Source organism: Triturus cristatus, chromosome 12 (assembly GCF_964204655.1).
Source record: "Triturus cristatus chromosome 12, aTriCri1.1, whole genome shotgun sequence".
In the NCBI taxonomy this organism is placed as follows: Eukaryota; Metazoa; Chordata; class Amphibia; order Caudata; family Salamandridae; genus Triturus; species Triturus cristatus.
Window position 1 is genome coordinate 153,937,169 of NC_140595.1, and position 18,377 is coordinate 153,955,545.

The window sequence follows — 18,377 nt, forward strand, 5'->3', positions numbered from 1 at the left end:
ATTGTTAACATATTTATTTATTTGTTTATTTATTGTGTTTTTTAAATATTTGTTGTTGTTAATGTTTTGTTTGATTTTAATTTTGAACTGACTGGAGTGGGAATAGTAACTTTTAACCATCCGCTCTCCAACACTTTCCCTACTGTTGCACTCACTGGAGTGGGAATAGTAAATTTTACCCCTCCGCTATCCAACACATTTTCCCTACTGATGCACTGAATGTAGTGGGAAATTTAAGTTTAAATATTTTTTAATAGTTTAATGTTTCAGTAACCAAAAAGCTGCTGGGACGTCGTAACTTGCATTGCAGTGCTTGTGCCTGCAATGGTAGCAGCGACCATCAATTAGAGAAGAAAGGAGCCATTGGAGCAAGAATGATAAATGTGGCACACCAAGTGAACAGCACAGATATTTTGCACAATAAATATTTGTGCTATTCACTTGGTGTGCCATATTCATCATTCTGGATTGCTGGAATGGTTCTTTTCTTCTATAATTGATGGTCGCTGCTACCATTGCAGGCACCAGCACTGCAATGCAAGTTACAGCGTCCCAGCATCTTTTTGGTTAATTTGCCAATAACTTTGGCGCCGTTTGATGAATCTTCACAACATTTTCAAAACGAATTGTTCACTCAGGTCAGCTCCTGTCTTTGAAGCTTCGGGGTGATTCGTCAAGGGAGGGCCGGAAAAAAAGGGGGGTCCCAAAATGTGTTTTCTCCATGTTAATTCCTATAGGAAACTTTAGACACTGCTACAGCCTGAACTGCTGAGCAGAATTACACCAAAATTGGCAGAGAGATAGCTCTTGGTCCGTCCAGAAAGCACACTTTTTTAAATGGTGCTAATCCGTTCAGTAGTTTTGAGATATTCAAAGATTTACAGATATCGATATTTGAGAATTGTGAGATCTGATTTGCTGAGCCCTCCCGAGCACGAGCTTGCCTCTGATTGACTGCCAACACTTCAAACCAGGAAGTGTTGACAGCAGTCTTGTGCCTGGGACTGAGTGAAAAGGAAAAAGGTGAGAGATACATTAAAACAAGAAAAGGGGGCATGGTAAAAACATCCTGACACCCCCCCCCCAAGGGCCTGCTCAGGGGTCCCACAGGGACCGCCAGGCTAAAAAAAAGCATTTTTTTTTAAAAAATTCGGGCGGGGACAAGCCGGGTGCGCAAATTAGTCCAAAAACTTAAAAAAACTAAGGCGTGGGCTCCCGTGCTTCTTTTTTTAAAGTCCCCAGTTGGGCCAGTCCCGGGGGTAATTTCATTTCTGTAGCGGGGGACCGCCACCTCCCCGGGGCTTTAAAAATTTGCACGGGGGCAGGCAGCCCCCGCAGTCCCTGGGACTGCCACCTCCTCAAGGCATTATTATAATAGGGTGGGGGGGGCCTCGCGGCCACCCCAAACCCCAGGGACTGCCACTTCCCCAGGGCTTAATATAAATATGGTGGGGGGCCTTGCGGGCCCCCCAAGCCCCGGGGACTGCCACCTGCTGGGGCTGAAATAAATAATGTGTGTGGAGGGGCTCAACCCCCCCACACTGCCCCGGGGACCACCACCTCCCCAGGGCACTCTTTATTTAAATTCAAGGGTCCAATACGGACCTCCAGCCCGGGGACCACCACCTCCCCAGGGCTTTACAAATCATGGGAGGGGGGATGCGGGACCCCCTCCATGAGGCCTTGATGGCCCTGGGGACTGCCACCCCCCAGGACTAGCTCCTGCAATGTCCTGGGGTGCCCACCCCGGGACACTGCCATTTGCTATGACAGGGCAGGAGCACGGCTTCCGCCCTGTCATAGCAAACTCCTGCTTTGCTTTTTAGAGGCGAGAACAGGAAACCTGCTCTCACTTCCAAAAAGCAAAGCAGAATTGCTTTTGGGCAAGGGGAGCTGCATGTCAACAGCTCCCCTTGCCAAAAAGCAATGCTGGCTCCCGCAGGAGGCAGGGAGCTGGCTGGGACTGTGGGGGCATTGGGGCTCCCCCATGGTACTCAATGCAAGGGCTGGCCCTGAGGGATGGGGTCCCTGGGGCTAGAAGTGGCCCGGGAGGAGGGCCACTTGGCCCCCCTCCCATTTAATTAAAAACAAAAAAAACAGCAGGTCAGCCTGAGGGATGGGGTCCCCGGGGCATATAGTGGCCGAGGGAAGGGGGGCCATGTGGCCCCCCATCCCAATAAGTACATTTTAAAGAGGAGGCCATGCCCCGGGGGATGGTGTCCCCTGGCCAAATTTGGCCTTGAGAGGAGGCCACGCGGCCCCCTTCCCGTTTTTTGTTTTTTTTCAATGGGGTCAGGCCCTGGGGGATGGGGTCTCCAGGGCCCCAAAGGTACTGAAAGAAGGGGGGCCACACAGCCCCCTTCTAAAAAAAATTTTAAAAGGCCGGCATCTCAACGGAGGCCCCGCTCCCTTCCTGCACCACTTTGCAAATGCGCCCCCTGGTACGTTGTAAGTTGGGGAATTAATTCCCCTTGAATACTGAGGGTCCTTGTGTGCCATCTAGCCCACCATGTACCTCCAGTAAGCGCCACAGAGCTGGATTGCAGAGAGGTGGTCAGAGATCATGTCCCTTTTTACATCACTCTGCAAACATGCCTCTTGGAGCACTGCTGGTCAGGTGATGAGGTCCTCTTGTGTCCTGAGGACCTCAGGACACAAGTGAACTTCATCCCCCAAGCAGCAGTGCACCAGGAGGTGCGTTTGCAGAGTGGAATAAAAAGGGACATGGCCTCAGACCACCTCTCTGCAAACCAGCTCTGTGGTGCTTATTGGAATTACCTTTTGGGCTAGTTGGCCCCCAGGGACCCTCAGGATTCAACTGGACTTAATCCCCCAGCCCAGAATGTGCCAGGAGGTGCGTCTGTAGAGTGGTGGAGAAAAGGGGCGTGGCCTGGTATGAGAAGTTAGCAATCCTGCTGTATGGGACTTACTGGAGGTAATAGGAGGGGGCTAACTACCCCTCCTTTAACATCCAGTAAATTCCACACAGCGGGATTGCTAAGAGGTGTTAGGGGGCCACGCTCACCTTTCTCCACCACTCTGCAAACACGACTGCTATGTTAACCCCTTCGATGCTGCGCAGATTCCGCCGCTGTGCTGACGGAATCTTGCGCGGGCGTGGTCATGACGGAACGGTTCCGTCATGAGCACAGCTCAACCGTGGCTCATGACGGAACCGTTCCGTCATGAGCACCGAAGGGGTTAAAGTAAGAAATTCACTGAAAAAACCATAGGTTTCAGGGAAGTTATTGTTAGAAATTAGCATTTAAAAAACCTTAGAAATTCACTGAAAAACTATAGGTTTCAGGGACGTTATAGTTAGAAATTAGCATTTAAAAAACCTTAGCAATTCACTGAAAAAAACATAGGTTTCAGGGACGTTATAGTTAGAAATTAACATTTAAAAAACCTTAGAAATTCACAGACAAAAAAAATAGGTTTCAGGGACGTTATAGTTAGTTAGACATTTCACTCGTATAAAACCAGAGAAATTCAGCCCTTATTGTTAGTAGAGCTAACTATAACTTGCGCCCCCGCAATGCACTGCTGATGAAGTCATATATTACATCACTCATGACATGGTCAGGGAAATCACTGACGACATCTCAAATTACATCACTGATAACATCATCCACGTGATCATCTGCTGCACCTCCTCACACCCTAATAAAACTTTTCATACACCCACTCTAAAATACAGACTACCAATATAGAAATCATAGGCAGACCAATAGCAGTTAGTAAATACCCGCTTAGTGATTCATACGTCTACACACACATCCACCCACTAGCCCATACAGCAGCAGTTAGTAAATACCCGCTTAGTGATTCATATGTCTACACACATATCCACCTACTAACCCATACAGTCACTCCTACACGCATTCATTCATCAATACAGCCACTGATATATCCACTCATGCACCCATATAGACACTCACAAACTGCCACTCACCCAAAGAGTTACTCAAAAACCTAGTCAGTCACCCAAAGAATTAATTACACTGCCATTTGCTCACCCATACAGTTATACACACACCACATCACTTATTCATACAGATACGTACTGTCTTCAACAATTACTGACATAAGCACACACTTATCCATGCAGTCACTGTCTGTCACAATCACTCACTGTCACATACACTCACTCATATATTCCAACACTCACAAATACTGCCTGTCACATATGTAGTTACTTACACATATACCACTAAGACATCCATTCACTCACCAACACAGCTATACGTACACTCACTCACCCATACAGTCCCTAACACAGGCACTCATAAAAGCATACACCCAGTGAATCACCCACTCACACATCCATGCAGGGAGTCCCACCCCCCCACCCACGCAGGCACCCATACAGGTTCTCAGAAAACCAATCATTCTTCAATATAACTTGGCATATATAGATATGACATTCTTGAACTTTTTCAGTGATGTCATTTGAGATGTCATTAGTGATGTCATCAGTGATTACACTGACCATGTCATGAGTGAGCGCATTGCGGGGGCACAAGTTATTGTTAGCGCTACTAACTATAACAGTCAAATTCCTCTGGTTTTAGACAAGTGAAATGTCTAATGTCATTTAAAAATTGTCATTTACAAAACCTTTGAAATTCACTGGCGCATACTGGAGGTCCCCGGTGGGATAGTTGCCCGCCAGGGGACCTCAGGATTCAAGGGGACTTAATCTCCCAACTTAAAACACGCCACGGGGCGCGTTTGCACCTTGGTGAAGGTAGGGGGCGGGGCCTGAGGTGATATGTGTGCAAACACGCCCTGTGGTGCGTTTTAAATTGGGGAATTAATTCCTCTGCAATCCAAAGGTCCCCTAGGGGCCAACTAGCCCACCAGGTACCTCCAGTAAGCCCCACGGAGCTGCGTTGCAGAGTGTTGTAAAAAGGGGCATGGCCTCATTACACCTCTCTGCAACGCAGCTCCCTGGCGCATACTGGAGGTACCTGGTGGGCTAGTTGGCTCCCAGGGAACTGCAGGATTGAAGAGGAATTAATTCCTCAACTTAAAACGCGCCACAGGGCATGTTTGCACACGTCACATCAGGCCCCGCCCCCTTCCTTCACCATTGTACAAATATTCCTCTAAAATCAGCCGAACTACGAATTCCAATTTACTCACCTGTTATCAGGAGAGAACCCAGTGCTGCATCTTTTAGCCCAGCACTGACCCTGAAAAGTAATTCTAAGCGTACTTACCAGTAACTTGTATTTCCTTCAATAGGAATCCATTGTGTGGTTTTCACCAGAAAAGTTTCTGTGTCCATTTTTGAAACGTACAAATATTCCTCTAAAATCAGCCGAACTACGAATTCCAATTTACTCACCTGTTATCAGGAGAGAACCCAGGGCTGCATCTTTTAGCCCAGCACTGACCCTGAAAAGTAATTCTAAGCATACTTACCAGTAACTTGTATTTCCTTCCATAGGAATCCATTGTGTGGTTTTCAGCAGAAAAGTTTTCAAGTGTCCATTTTCACAAACTAAAAATATTCCTAAAAAATCGTCTGTATGACTTAAACACATTCTTTCAACGGTTTAAAGGAGATTCACCAGTGCTGGATCCAGGATCAACCACTGAGTAAGAAAAAGTAACGATAACACTACTTAGCTGCTAAGTGAATTTTTTGCCATAGGATAACATTGGTTATTCTATGTGAAAAAAGTGTCAACTTTTAAAATACAATGATATTCCTTAAAAATCACTACTGTAACCAAAACACTTTTACTCAACTGTTTACAGGAGATGTCCAAGGACTGAATCTAGGATCCAGTCCTGTGGTTAGAAAAGTAATACATAAAGTAACTAATTGCATTTGACTAGAAGTTCACATTGAGCTCAATGTTGCATTGGGTTTGAAATTGTGTTGCCCATTGCAACAACTGTAACTACTGTACTTAAAAATCTATTGCCTATTTGCAAAGTATTTAAACTAAAGTAATTCATTCTGAGAAAGTATATTTTGTATTGTAATGTATAATGTAATTAAAAAAAATCTAAAAATAAATAGCTTAACAAATGTAGTAAATCAGTATAAGAAAAATCAGTATAATTAATACATTAAAAATTGTCATTTACAAAACCTTTGAAATTCACTGAAAAATCCATAGGTTTCAGGCCTGATATAGTTAGGAATTAGCATTTAAAAAACCTTTGAAATTCACTGAAAAAACAGTGATGTCATCAGTGATGTCATTTGTGATGTCATCAGTGATGTAACTGACCATGTCATGAATGATGTAATATGTGACATCATCAGCAGTGGATTGCGGGCACGCGAGATGTAGTTAGTACAACTAACTATATCGGAGGAATTTCAATGGTTTTGTGCGAGTGAAATGTCCAGCGAACTATAACACCCCTAAAACCTATTGTTTTTTCAGTGAATTTCTAAGGTTTTTTAAATGCTAATTCCTAACTATATCAGGCCTGAAACCTATGTTTTTTTCAGTGAATATATATATATATATATATATATATATATATATATATATATATATATATATATATATATATATATATATATATATATATATATTATCTACTGGCGGTCGCCAGTAGATAGTTATAGTTAGGACCGAGTTCCCATAGGAAATATGAAAATTCTATTTTGAATAACTTTGGTGCCAGTTGACTTATCTTCGTGAAATTTTGAAAACTAATGGGGCGCTCCGCTCAGCTCCTACCCTGAAAGTCTCGGAGTGATTCGTCAAGCGGGGGCTGAGAAAAAAGGGGTGTCCCAAAACGCGTTTTCCCCATGCATTTTCCCATAGGACCTTTAGTCGAAGGTACAGCCCGAACGGCTGAACAGAATTACTTGAAATTTGGCAAAGAGGTAGTCCTCAGGTCAGGCATGTGCCTTTTGCATATATGGTGTCAATCTGTTCAGTAGTTCCTGATAAAATTGCAGTTAAAAGTACATAAATATCTATATGCGCGCACCGTGAGTGTTCCAAAGAACAACTAGAGCGCTAACAGTCCTACTTATGATAAACGTATGGCACACCTGAAGCCATCTTGCTTGGATTAAAGTGGTAACTCTTAAAACATTTAATTTAAAAAGGAACAAAATGAGGGGGTTCATTTTTCCATAAAAAGTATGATTAGTGCTGCAGAAAGAAAAATTAGGGCACATTTTGAGTGACTTCTCAAATCCTCTTCTATTTCATAAAAAAATTCTGACATGCAGACTGAAACATGCACTTTCAATACCAGCAGCAGTTTCCCCTGGTGAGCAGTAGCTTTACTACAGTGATCTAATGAGCAAAAAGAGTGCTAACATTCTGAATTTATGGCAAATGTGTGACACATCTGAATGCCTTCTTGATGGAATCAAAGTAAAAAACTGAAAGTATTTCCTACTGAGGAGACTGCAGTACATGAGGAAATTAGGAAACTACATAACAAATAAATCTCCCAAGATGGCCACCGGAGACAAAAGAGCCCAAATGTAGCCCAAAATCACCCAGATGTAGCCCAAATATAGCCCAATGACAGAAGTGTGCAAAACACTTATTATTTTGTGTTTTTGCATTGTTATATAGTGCAGACTTGTCAGGTATTGGAGTGCTTTACATGATCATTGGTTACATCACACAAGAACAAGTGCTTTGTCGCTATTTGAAAACTCAGAAAATATGTCCTTATTTTAGTGTTTTAGAGCACTAACCATAATTTTGATGCCAATAAGACCCTCTCATATATGTAATTTCTAAAGGAAATGCTCTAGGTATTACAGTTTTGATTACATCAAGATGACGTCAGGCGTTCCACACTTTTGTAATAAATATAGAATGTTAGCAATCTAGTTGTTCATTAGGATACTGTTGAGAGGCAGAGGCCAGGGGCATGGACTCTGAAAATTGAAGGCAGGTAGGAGGGTGCAAAGGCAACAATTTAACCACACTGAGGAGGCAGGAAGGGCCGTGGCAGCACAACAGACTATGGAGGGCAGTGGAAAGGGGGGCAGGGGCAACAAACCAACAATACAGGACATGCAAGAGAGGCTGTGGCAATGTAATAGACCATTGTGGGCAGAAGGAAGAGGCAATGGTAGTACAACCATACATGCCAACAGACCCGATTCAGCCAGGAAACGTCCAATGTTTTTAAGCTCAAATGGGCTTTATTTGATTTGTCTCCTTTTTTTTTTTTATCATTTTATTTTTAGAAAAAAAGAAATTTTTTTTTACAACCAACAAAAACAAAGCATAGACACAGTCCAACCATACACAGCCGTCTACAGCAAATCCTATATAAACATACCAAGCATATGTATTAGGATAAATCAAGCAATAATCGGGAAGAGGATTGATAATGAAAAAAGAAAAGCAGTCACATCAACTAAACATGCCATAGCACCCATCCTACGCATCGTCGTGTGAAATAGGAAGAGGGAGAGGGGGTGGTAGGGGGACAAGGGCAAACAATACATAGCATAGATAGTACAGTTCCACTAGATCCCAAGAGGTGGGGGTAGCCCCTCTACGGGGACGTGGCCTCTCCCTGCTCAGCAAGTGCAGGAGACGGTTTCTGGGCTAAATATAGGGCCCAAAAATTTCTCTTTTTCAATTTAACTCAAAGGGGAAAATCAATACCCCAGTTTTTTTTCAAAATCTCCCTCTTACCAAGTTCAAAATGTTCGCAAGTATGGTACATTGGATCATGGAAGGAAATGGGGTAGGGACATGGACTTGGATAACAGAGGACAGGGGGGACATGGAGAGGTGCACCAAACTGACCCTGCAGGGCAGGCATCAGGGTTTGCAGCAGCACAATACACCACACAGGGCATGCGGGACGGGAGTGCAGCACTACAATCCATAGAAAGCAAGAGGGAGGGGACAGGACCATGCACATGGACAACAGAGAACAGAGGGGCAAGAGGCAATGGTAGCTAGCTGACCATAATGGACAGACAGGAGAGAAAGCTGCAGCATAACAGACCATAAAGGGCAGGAGGGACGGATCAGGGGCATTACAATGGAACAGACAAGCCAGGAGGGAGGGAGTAGGGGTCTGCACATGTAAACAGAGGGCTGGGGGCAAGGGGGCAGGGTAGGAGCAGCAAGATAGCCATGGAGGTCAGGCAGGATGGGCACTAGAAGCAAGACACACCATGAAGAGCAACAATGAGACTGTGATGGCATACACACAGACCATGGAAGGAAGGTGGGAGGGGTTCAGGGGCAGCTAACTGACCACACAGGGAAGGTGGGAGGGGCCATGGCTGCACAGAAGACCATGCATGGCAAGTGGGAGGGTTAGTGGCAGCACAATGGCTATGATGGGCAAGAAGGAGGGTGCAGGGGCATGCACAAAGGACGATGGAGGATAGAAGGGAGGGTCAGGACCTGTGCACAGACAAGAAAGTTCAGGGGAAGGAGCCTCACAACAGACCGCACGGCGCAGACAGGAGGAGCAGTTGCAGCACAACAGACCAGGGAGGGCAGAAGGGTGTGGCAGTACAATGGACCATGTAGGACAGGAGGAAGAGGATAGGGGCATGGCATGTGGACAGGCAGGGTGGAGGTGGCAGGGACAGGTTACAGTCATCTGACAATGCTAGGCAGGTGGGAGGGGAGTGGCAGCTCAACAGAACACTCAGAGTAGATAGGAGTGGCAGGTCCATGGAACATGGTGGGCAAAAAGGATGGAGCAGGGGCATGCACAAAGACATCGGAGGGCAGGGGGAAGGAGAATAGGGGCAGCAAGCTAAGCACAGAGTTTAAGCAGGAGGTCAATGATGGGGCATATAATTGGGCAATGGAGGGCAGGAGGAGTGGACTGGTACATCATACTAAATTGAGGGCAGTGGCAGCACATCAGACCATGCATGGCAGGAGGGAGGAGGCTAGTCCATGGATTCACACAACAGAGGATAGGGACGAGGGGGATGGGGCAGCAAGCTAACTGTTCAGAGAAGGCGAGTATTAGGAACTTTATTGTTTTTAAAACATGTGTCTGTGTGAACTACTTAAAATATGAACAAGTATGCAGCATAATCTCACTTTTATTCAGGAAGAAGAGGACGTTTGTGACTGTGACTCCGGGCTCACTTGGCAGAAACACCCCCTGACCCTCCACCCCCTATCGCAAAATGTAATGCCCGTGAAAAGGGTAGGTGAACACAGTGTTATATAGAACATAGTCCTGAAAGTACGATTGAAAATGAAAACTAGATATAGTGTATGGTATAAACTATGCACCAAAAAATGTGATATAAGATGAACCGGGCGTGAAATATAATATGCAATACATTGTGCGCAATGACAGATTCATTGGAGAGCGTGAGATAGCACAGGCACTAGCGTGTGCTATGCGATATGCGCCTTGGAGTGTAATATGCACAGGGCAGTGTTGTGTAACCTAACTAGTCTCTAAAGTTGTAATTTAAAATATGTGCTGGGGAGTGTAACGTTGCATATGCACTGTGACAAAGATATGGATCCCAGATTGTAATATGTATGGCATAGCACTGTGCGTTATAACATAGGCATCGAGGAAGGCACGTTAGATGGGGCAATATAACCCGTGCGAAGACAAGTGTGGCATGACATATTCACGGGGTGGTGTTACAGTGCACATGGGCTAGAGAGTGTCATAGCATATGCACTAGCTAGTGGAATACAACACAGAGGTGTGTGGCACTCAGCAGGCAATGGTGGGTGTAACACAGCATTGGGCTCTGCCAGGAGCGCGCTGTGACTCTCAAGTGATGTTCGTCACCTTTCCAGAGAGTAAAATAAAAAGTATTACACATCCGGCAGTGGATGTGTGTTTTATTAACCGTGAGGGGGGTTTCTTGCATAGTTTTGGTCGATTTTTTTTCGAATCCTCTTTGAATGGCTTGGTGTGCATGTGTATTAAATGTGCCCGTCAATAGCTACCCATGTTTGTATAAATAAACGACAAGGGTGTCTACCGGGATTAGGCACGGTAGGGCATCAGACATGTCAGAGCTTCACTAGTGGTGTAAATACATTCCACATGGATTCATTGTATGCATAGTCGCCTTTTAATGAATATCACGCAAATCGTCATGGTGATAGGTACGTACGGTTTGTTCAGCATGTCCTAGGTATGTCTATAATTATATATTTTTTTAAAATAATAAAAAACAGTGGCCGGCCCTGGGGATTGGGGTCAAAAAAATATAATTAGGAGACAGGCCCTGGGGGATGGGGTCATCAGGGCCAATAAATTAGAATAAGAAGGGGAACCACACAACCCCCCTTCTTAAAAAATTAAAATAAATAAAAGACTGGCATCGTGCCGAAGGCCACGCCCCCTCCTTGCAGCACTCTGCAAACGCGCCCCCTGGCGAGTTGTAAGTTGGGTAATTAATTCCTCTTCAATACTGAGGGTCCCTGAGGGCCAACTAGCCCAACAGGCATCTCCAGTATGCGCCAGGGAAGCTGCGCTGCAGACAGGTGTTCTGAGGCCAAGCCCCTTTTTACACCTCTCTGCAACGCAGCTCTGTGGCGCTTACTGGAGGTACCTAGTGGTCTAGTTTGACCCTAGGGACCCTTAGGATTCAAGGGGACTTAATCTCTCAATTTAGAACAGCCACAGGGCGCGTTTACACAGTGGTGAAGGGAGGGGACGGGGCCTGAGGTGACGTGTGCAAACACGCACTATGGCACGTTTTAAATTGGGGATATAATTTTCCTTCAATACTGAGGGCCCCTGGGGGCTAACTAGCTCACCAAGTGCTTCCAGTAAGCGCCACTGAGCTGCATTGCAGAGAGGTGGTCCAGGGCGTGCCACTTTTTACACCTCTCTGCAACGCAGCTCTGTGGCACTTACTGGAGGTACCTAGTGGGCTAGTTGGACCCTAGGGACCCTCAGGATTCAAATGAACTTAATCTCCCAACTAAAAATGGACACAGGGCGTGTTTACACAGTGGTGAAGGGAGGGGACAGGGCCTGAGTTAACGTGTGCAAAAACGGCCAGTGGCCTGTTTTAAGAGGTAGTTTTAATCCCCTGCCCTATTATATACTAGGGGCTTACAGAGGAGGTCATGCTAATCACAGGGGGACCCCAACACATAATGTTCCCTAGTGTATGTAGGTGTTTTCACTGTATTCTAAGTGTCTTTTAACATAGCACTGGCTCTAGGACTGGTTAGTCAGACTCAGTTACCACCAGTATCCGTCTGAAAAAGTTGAGGGTACAGGATGATTTTGCAACAAGGCTTCTTTCTGCTCTTCTTTTTGTTCTTTCTGCACATTATCCTTCTTCCTGCACTTTTCTTCGTCTTTGAGGACTTCTGTTTCTTCTTTCTGCACTTCTTTTTTTTCTTTTTGTGCATTTTTTCTTCTTTCTTCACATGTCCTATCTCTGTAGGCATAGTTAGAAATTAGCATTTAAAAAACCTTTGAAATTCACAGAAAAAAACATAGGTTTCAGGCACGTTATAGTTAGGAATTAGCATTTAAAAAACCTGAGAAATTCACTGAAAAAAACATAGGTTTCAGGGGTGTTATAGTTAGCTGGACTTTTCACTTGTACAAAACCATTGAAATTCCCCCGTTATAGTTAGTTCAGCTAACTATAACTCACGCGCCCGCAATGCACTGCTGATGACGTCACATATTACATCACTCATGACATGGTCAGTGACATCACTCATGACATCACTGATGACATTTCAAATGACATCAATGATGACATCACTGATGACATCACTGATGACATCATCCTTGTGATAGAGTGGCAGACCTCCTCTCACCCTAATATAACCTTTGATACACACATTCAAAAATAGAGACTAAGCATTTCAAAACAATGGACATACCAATACCAGTTACAACAACCTCTTCAGTAATTCTAAGATCCACATACACATCCACTCATTCACCAACAGTCCTATACAGTGAGTCATACATGTACTCACTCATCATATGTACTCATACACCTATACATCCTGTTACACAATGCCACTCATCCATAGAGTTACTCACACACATAGTCACTCATGCTAATAAAGAATCAAACATACATTTACTTGCATATACAGTTATACACACACCACCACACTTACTTCTACGGAAACTTACACATACTTAGTCTTTTAAACAATCACTTATAGAAACACATACTTATTCATACAGGAACTCTTTCAATCTCTCACTCTCACATATACTCACTTATATACACCAATAGTCACATATACTAGTTTAAAACATATGTAGTTACTCATAAAGACACTATTGAGACAGTCATTCACTCACTAACACACCCATACACACACTCATCCACCCATACAGTCCTGCACACATGCTGTCTTCAACACATACAAAGAGTGAGTCACTCATTCATGCACCTATGCACTACGTAATACCCCCCACCGAACCATGCAGACACTCAGACACTCATACTGATGCTCAAAAAACCAACTAATAACCTATATAGACACTCATGTAGCTACTCACCAACCCATGCAGCCACTTATACACAAAGTGAGAGACTGATACAGATATTTACACATTTAAACATTACTCACTAAGCCATGTATTCACTATGATACACTTAATCAGTCAGTTACACACTCAATTTTTCAAAAACAAATCATCCATTTAGACACTTATATACCCATTTATTCTTCCATCGACCTTGAGATATACATATATAAAACATATTTAATTTTCAGAAAAACACACATTCACTGGATGATGTCATCAGTGATGTCATTTGAGATGTCATCAGTGATGTCATGAGTGATGTCACTGACCATGTCATGAGTGATGTAATATGTGACGTCATCAGCAGTGCATTGCGGGCGCGCGAGTTATAGTTAGCTGAACTAACTATAACGGGGGAATTTCAATGGTTTTGTACAAGTGAAAAGTCCAGCTAACTATAACACCCCTGAAACCTATGGTTTTTTCAGTGAATTTCTGAGGTTTTTTAAATGCTAATTCCTAACTATAACGTGCCTGAAACCTATGGTTTTTCTGTGAATATATATATATGTAAATTTTATATAATTTTAAAATAGTAAAATAAATTATTCATTATTTTAAAGTAAGTATATATATATATATATATATATATATATATATATATATGTATATTTGGTACAACTATATTTATGACAGATATTTTTTTCGATATTTTTGTATTTACCTGTTTAAATATAGGGAGTCGATATTTTTGTATTCTATACTTTTACTTTGATATTTATTTCATCTATATTTTTATAGTCGTTATTCTATCAGTGAACCCATTAAAAATGCTTTGGGGTCTTCAAATCTTTCGTATGTTACAAATACAGCTCTTTTATAGAAAATATGCACATATTTTTAGATTAACAGATATGTGCTTAGTGTAGAACTGGGACAAGGGTTTGTTAAGAACCTTCTTCTCAGACACCATTATGTGCTAAACAAATACATCTTACATATTTAATGAGATTTGGTTATGAAATAGAATGGTTGAAAGTGTTATGGGAATATTATTTTGATTCAGTCAGCCTACAAAGAAAGCACAACACTGTGCACCTGCAATAGGTACAGATATGTTGACAAAACTCATAGTTAAAGCCCTATCTGTTATTCCACATTCGTCAAAAAACCATCATCTTGCTGAAGACCTTTAGTGAGAGAGTACATACTTATAATGCTTCTGAAGTCCTTTAGACCACTGTTCTTTACTAACTGTAAATGACATAATACAGTGCAAGAAATATTGGCCTGGTAGCAAACGAGAAACAGCAAGAAAATTAAACATTTACCAAAATGTTGCGGTTTTTGGAGAAAAATTCCTGCCACTAATCCCTGCGTCCAAAACAGCATAAATAAATAAATAAAATAAATACATAGCACTGTGCAGCCTTATAATAGATTAGCGTTCATAAATTGGGAAAGGATCCACTGTAATCCAATTTCGTTCGGACCTTCCTAAATGTTTATTCCAACTTCTCCAAATTTGTTTTTAATGTTTCAATAATTATGATTCACATATGTTTATATTACATTTCCATAAAGTCCATGTGATCCTCATTGCTTTTCAGATTTGCCACAATAGCCAACAGATGGCTGCCATATTGCAACATGCTGAGTAAGGATAGTGGTATTTTAAAATGGAAGCGCGGATAAAGAACCGATTTAAGGCAATAACTAAATGAAAGATGAGACCCAAGAAAAGAGCTCAGTATGCAAGTTGGATATACCAAGAATAAATCTTTATAATAATAAAAAGAATTATTTTTGAAAGCCTTGAAGCTTATTTAAAAATAGAGACTGCATACTCCTTTAATTGTATTACTTATATGAGTTATTGATCCTTGTGACCTTGATACCTCTTCAGAGTAAGGACCAGATTACAAGTTTGGCGGTCTTACCGCCATAACATTGCGGCGGCGGTCCCAAGAACACAATAGAGTCGGCGGTCTTCCGCCCGCACCATCATGATGCATGCAGCCAGAACAACCAACCCCTTTGAAAGAGTGTGGCCCACCTGCGACATCGAGGACTGCAGTGCTGAGGATTCATACTTCATCGCCGTCAGGGCCACGGGTTCCGGCCAAGCTGATTACAGAAACACAGTTATACTGGCGGTCCCCATGTGGAGGTTCCCTGACAGCCGTGGTCTGTTGCGGTACACCCTAAGCAAAGCACCATAACAGTGTCCATTGGATGGATACAAATACAACACACCTGATGTAGATCGGCCAAGTGGCTACACCTGCAAAGCACACTATAAAACACACCTCATTTCCTACCTTGATCCTTTGCCACTCCACTGAAGCATTGCTATTTAGACTTTTACAGCCAACATTTTGGTGAGATGAGGCAGACCTTATTTCTCCAGCCCTTTTAATACTCTACACACACTTTTGCAGCACATTTTATTTACATCCCTTAATGTATTTTTGTTTGTATTTTATCTGACTTTAATTTGGGGAAATGACAAAACAAAAAAATCCAAATTTTTCAGAGGCAGAATTGTCAGCCATGGAGGAGAAATCCTAAGAGTGGAGTCACAATTGTTTGGAGCCCAAGTCCAACATACAACTCTCAGTAAGAAAAGGAAAATGTGATCCAGAATATAAGACAGAGTGAATGCTGTAGGTACCCCCCTGCGCTAACAGGAGGAAAATGGGAAGAGGTGGAACGACCTAGGGGGGAAGGTGCATTCACTGTCCTCCAAGCAACACCTGGAGGCCCAGAGGACTGGTGGTGGTCCTTCAAGCACCCACCCAAATACAAATGTTTCCGTGGAAGTAGAAGGTCTTGACAATCCTACATTCTGAAGGCTTGAGATAAATACATGGGGAAGTGGGTTCTGGGCAGTTACACCTCGCTAACTCTCATAATACTTCAATGTCCTGTTTGCTCTCAACTCAGCTTTTGCCATTGTGTTGTGTACCTAGTTTCCTAACATGCAATCCTCAAAGTATTAGAGATGTTGGTTTGTCTGTGTTAATGTGTATTGTTGCATATAAGATCACTTATCTCAATCTTCAATACATGCCACACGTAATGGTGTCTGTAAGTGAATTACTATGAAAATGTCATTCAGGACCCATGACATGTATTAATATGTGAATGTATTGTCCATCACAACTGCATTTTGGCAAGATGTATTACACTAAACATTTTGCAAGTGTTGGCAAATAGAGATAGAAATTACTACAACTACCTTGAGGCCCTGTTCCTGTAACTCAAAACAAGATGAAATTGTGATTTTGCCCATTCTCACTTGTCTGACATATTACATCTGATGTTCATTTCTAATGGAGTGAGCAATATACATAGAATGCTCTACTAATTTCTGCCTACTTAGCTTTATGTTGTCCTTGTCTTCTCAACTGAAACAATTGATGGAATGAGTGATACCCTACCAAGTGTGTGGCTCAAATATTTGTAAGGCACAAAGTTAACTCCGCTGATTAGATGTGGCAGGCAACCCATTGACTCTGAATTGCTCTCTTGATTACTAATGCTAAATAAACAACCAAGTTGTATGATCGCCTGTTTTGCACACAGTTAGGCCTTCGAATGGTCAAATACAGATGTTACCTCTCCACTATGCTGGCTTGAATGTTTGGCAGATGTCATGTTTATTCCTTATTTCAAAATGCAACATCACCAGGACATCTAATGAGCTGCTTAATTCAAATACATGTATTTAGCATCTACAAATGTCTTGTTAACAAGTTTAATACCACTGAACTATATCACAATAGTAATCTCTACCTATTTTGTTTTTCCTAGGTTTTTACTTACTGTGTCACAAAACGATTTGGATGTAGGTATATCATTTCCACCAATAATAACGTTCTCTATTTCTTAACAGGTAGATCTGGCAGAGCACCTGCCCAGAGTCTGACTACAGAAGAGACACCCACTCCACCCAGGACCAAGCCTTCGGTGATGACCTTGCATATTGGACATTCTAAACCTGCCACCACCTGTGGAAGTCAACCATGCGATGGGCGTTTTAATCCACGACCTACACAGCCTTAAGCTAATGGTGATTGTGATGGTAGAGGGCCAATGGCTGTGGTACGACTCTTGTGATAATTTAGAAGTGATACCTCCATGACTAGCCTTTTTATTCCTTCCTGAAAACAGACTAAGGGTCTGATTTAAAATTCAGGAGACAGATTACTTTGTCACAAACCTGTCGGATATCCCGTCTGTCGTATTTCAAGTGCATTATATCCAATGGCACTTGTAATTCGGCAGATGTAATATCCGTCACGTTTGTGATGGAGTAACTTGTCTGCCAAACTTTAAATCAGCAACTAAGTCCACTGAACTACTAAACACCTTTGTTTTGGATATTGCCTTATTGTCTTAATTATAATTATTGCTTATAGTTCTAGTAGTGTGTATTGAATATCTCACTTTCTCAGTATCAAGAGTGGGTTTGAAGAACAACGTTTTTATCATTTGCTTTCTGGAACTAGCCCTATGAAACATATCTTTTTGCTTCCATAGTTTTGTGATATTCCTTGACAATTTGCTAGTTTACTATGTACTATATTTCTTATTTATTTGCCATTTATATTTCACAAGTTTTTTGCCTCAAGAATTATTAGTTTTAGAGTTTCTGTGTTTGAACTTTTCTGTCCTTCCATTTCTCTTTTTGAATTTTCAACTATTGATAAAGGTACATGTTCATAGTTTTCAATAAACATTATCTCAATAATCTGATTATATTTTTCTTTTATGTGTCTCATCAATTCCAAAAAACCTAATGTTGTCTTTTAGACTTTGGTTTTATAAGCCCATATTTTTCTCTAATGAATGATCAAAATGTTTAATGCTATGGAGTGCGCGGTGGAGTGCTGCTAGCTGCGCTGCTCGCACCTTCATCGAATTTGCACATTTGCACT

General features: G+C 42.4%; 1 long non-coding RNA gene across 1 annotated transcript in view; it reads left to right on the top strand.

The window, feature by feature from the left end:
* Nucleotides 1-18,058, top strand: part of LOC146772948 (uncharacterized) — an 82,128-nt gene extending 64,070 nt beyond the window's left edge. The window contains exon 3 of the long non-coding RNA XR_014972375.1: nt 17,333-18,058. This is a non-coding gene — a long non-coding RNA (uncharacterized LOC146772948). The remainder of the gene's footprint in view (nt 1-17,332) is intronic.
* The last annotated feature ends 319 nt before the right edge of the window (nt 18,059-18,377 follow it).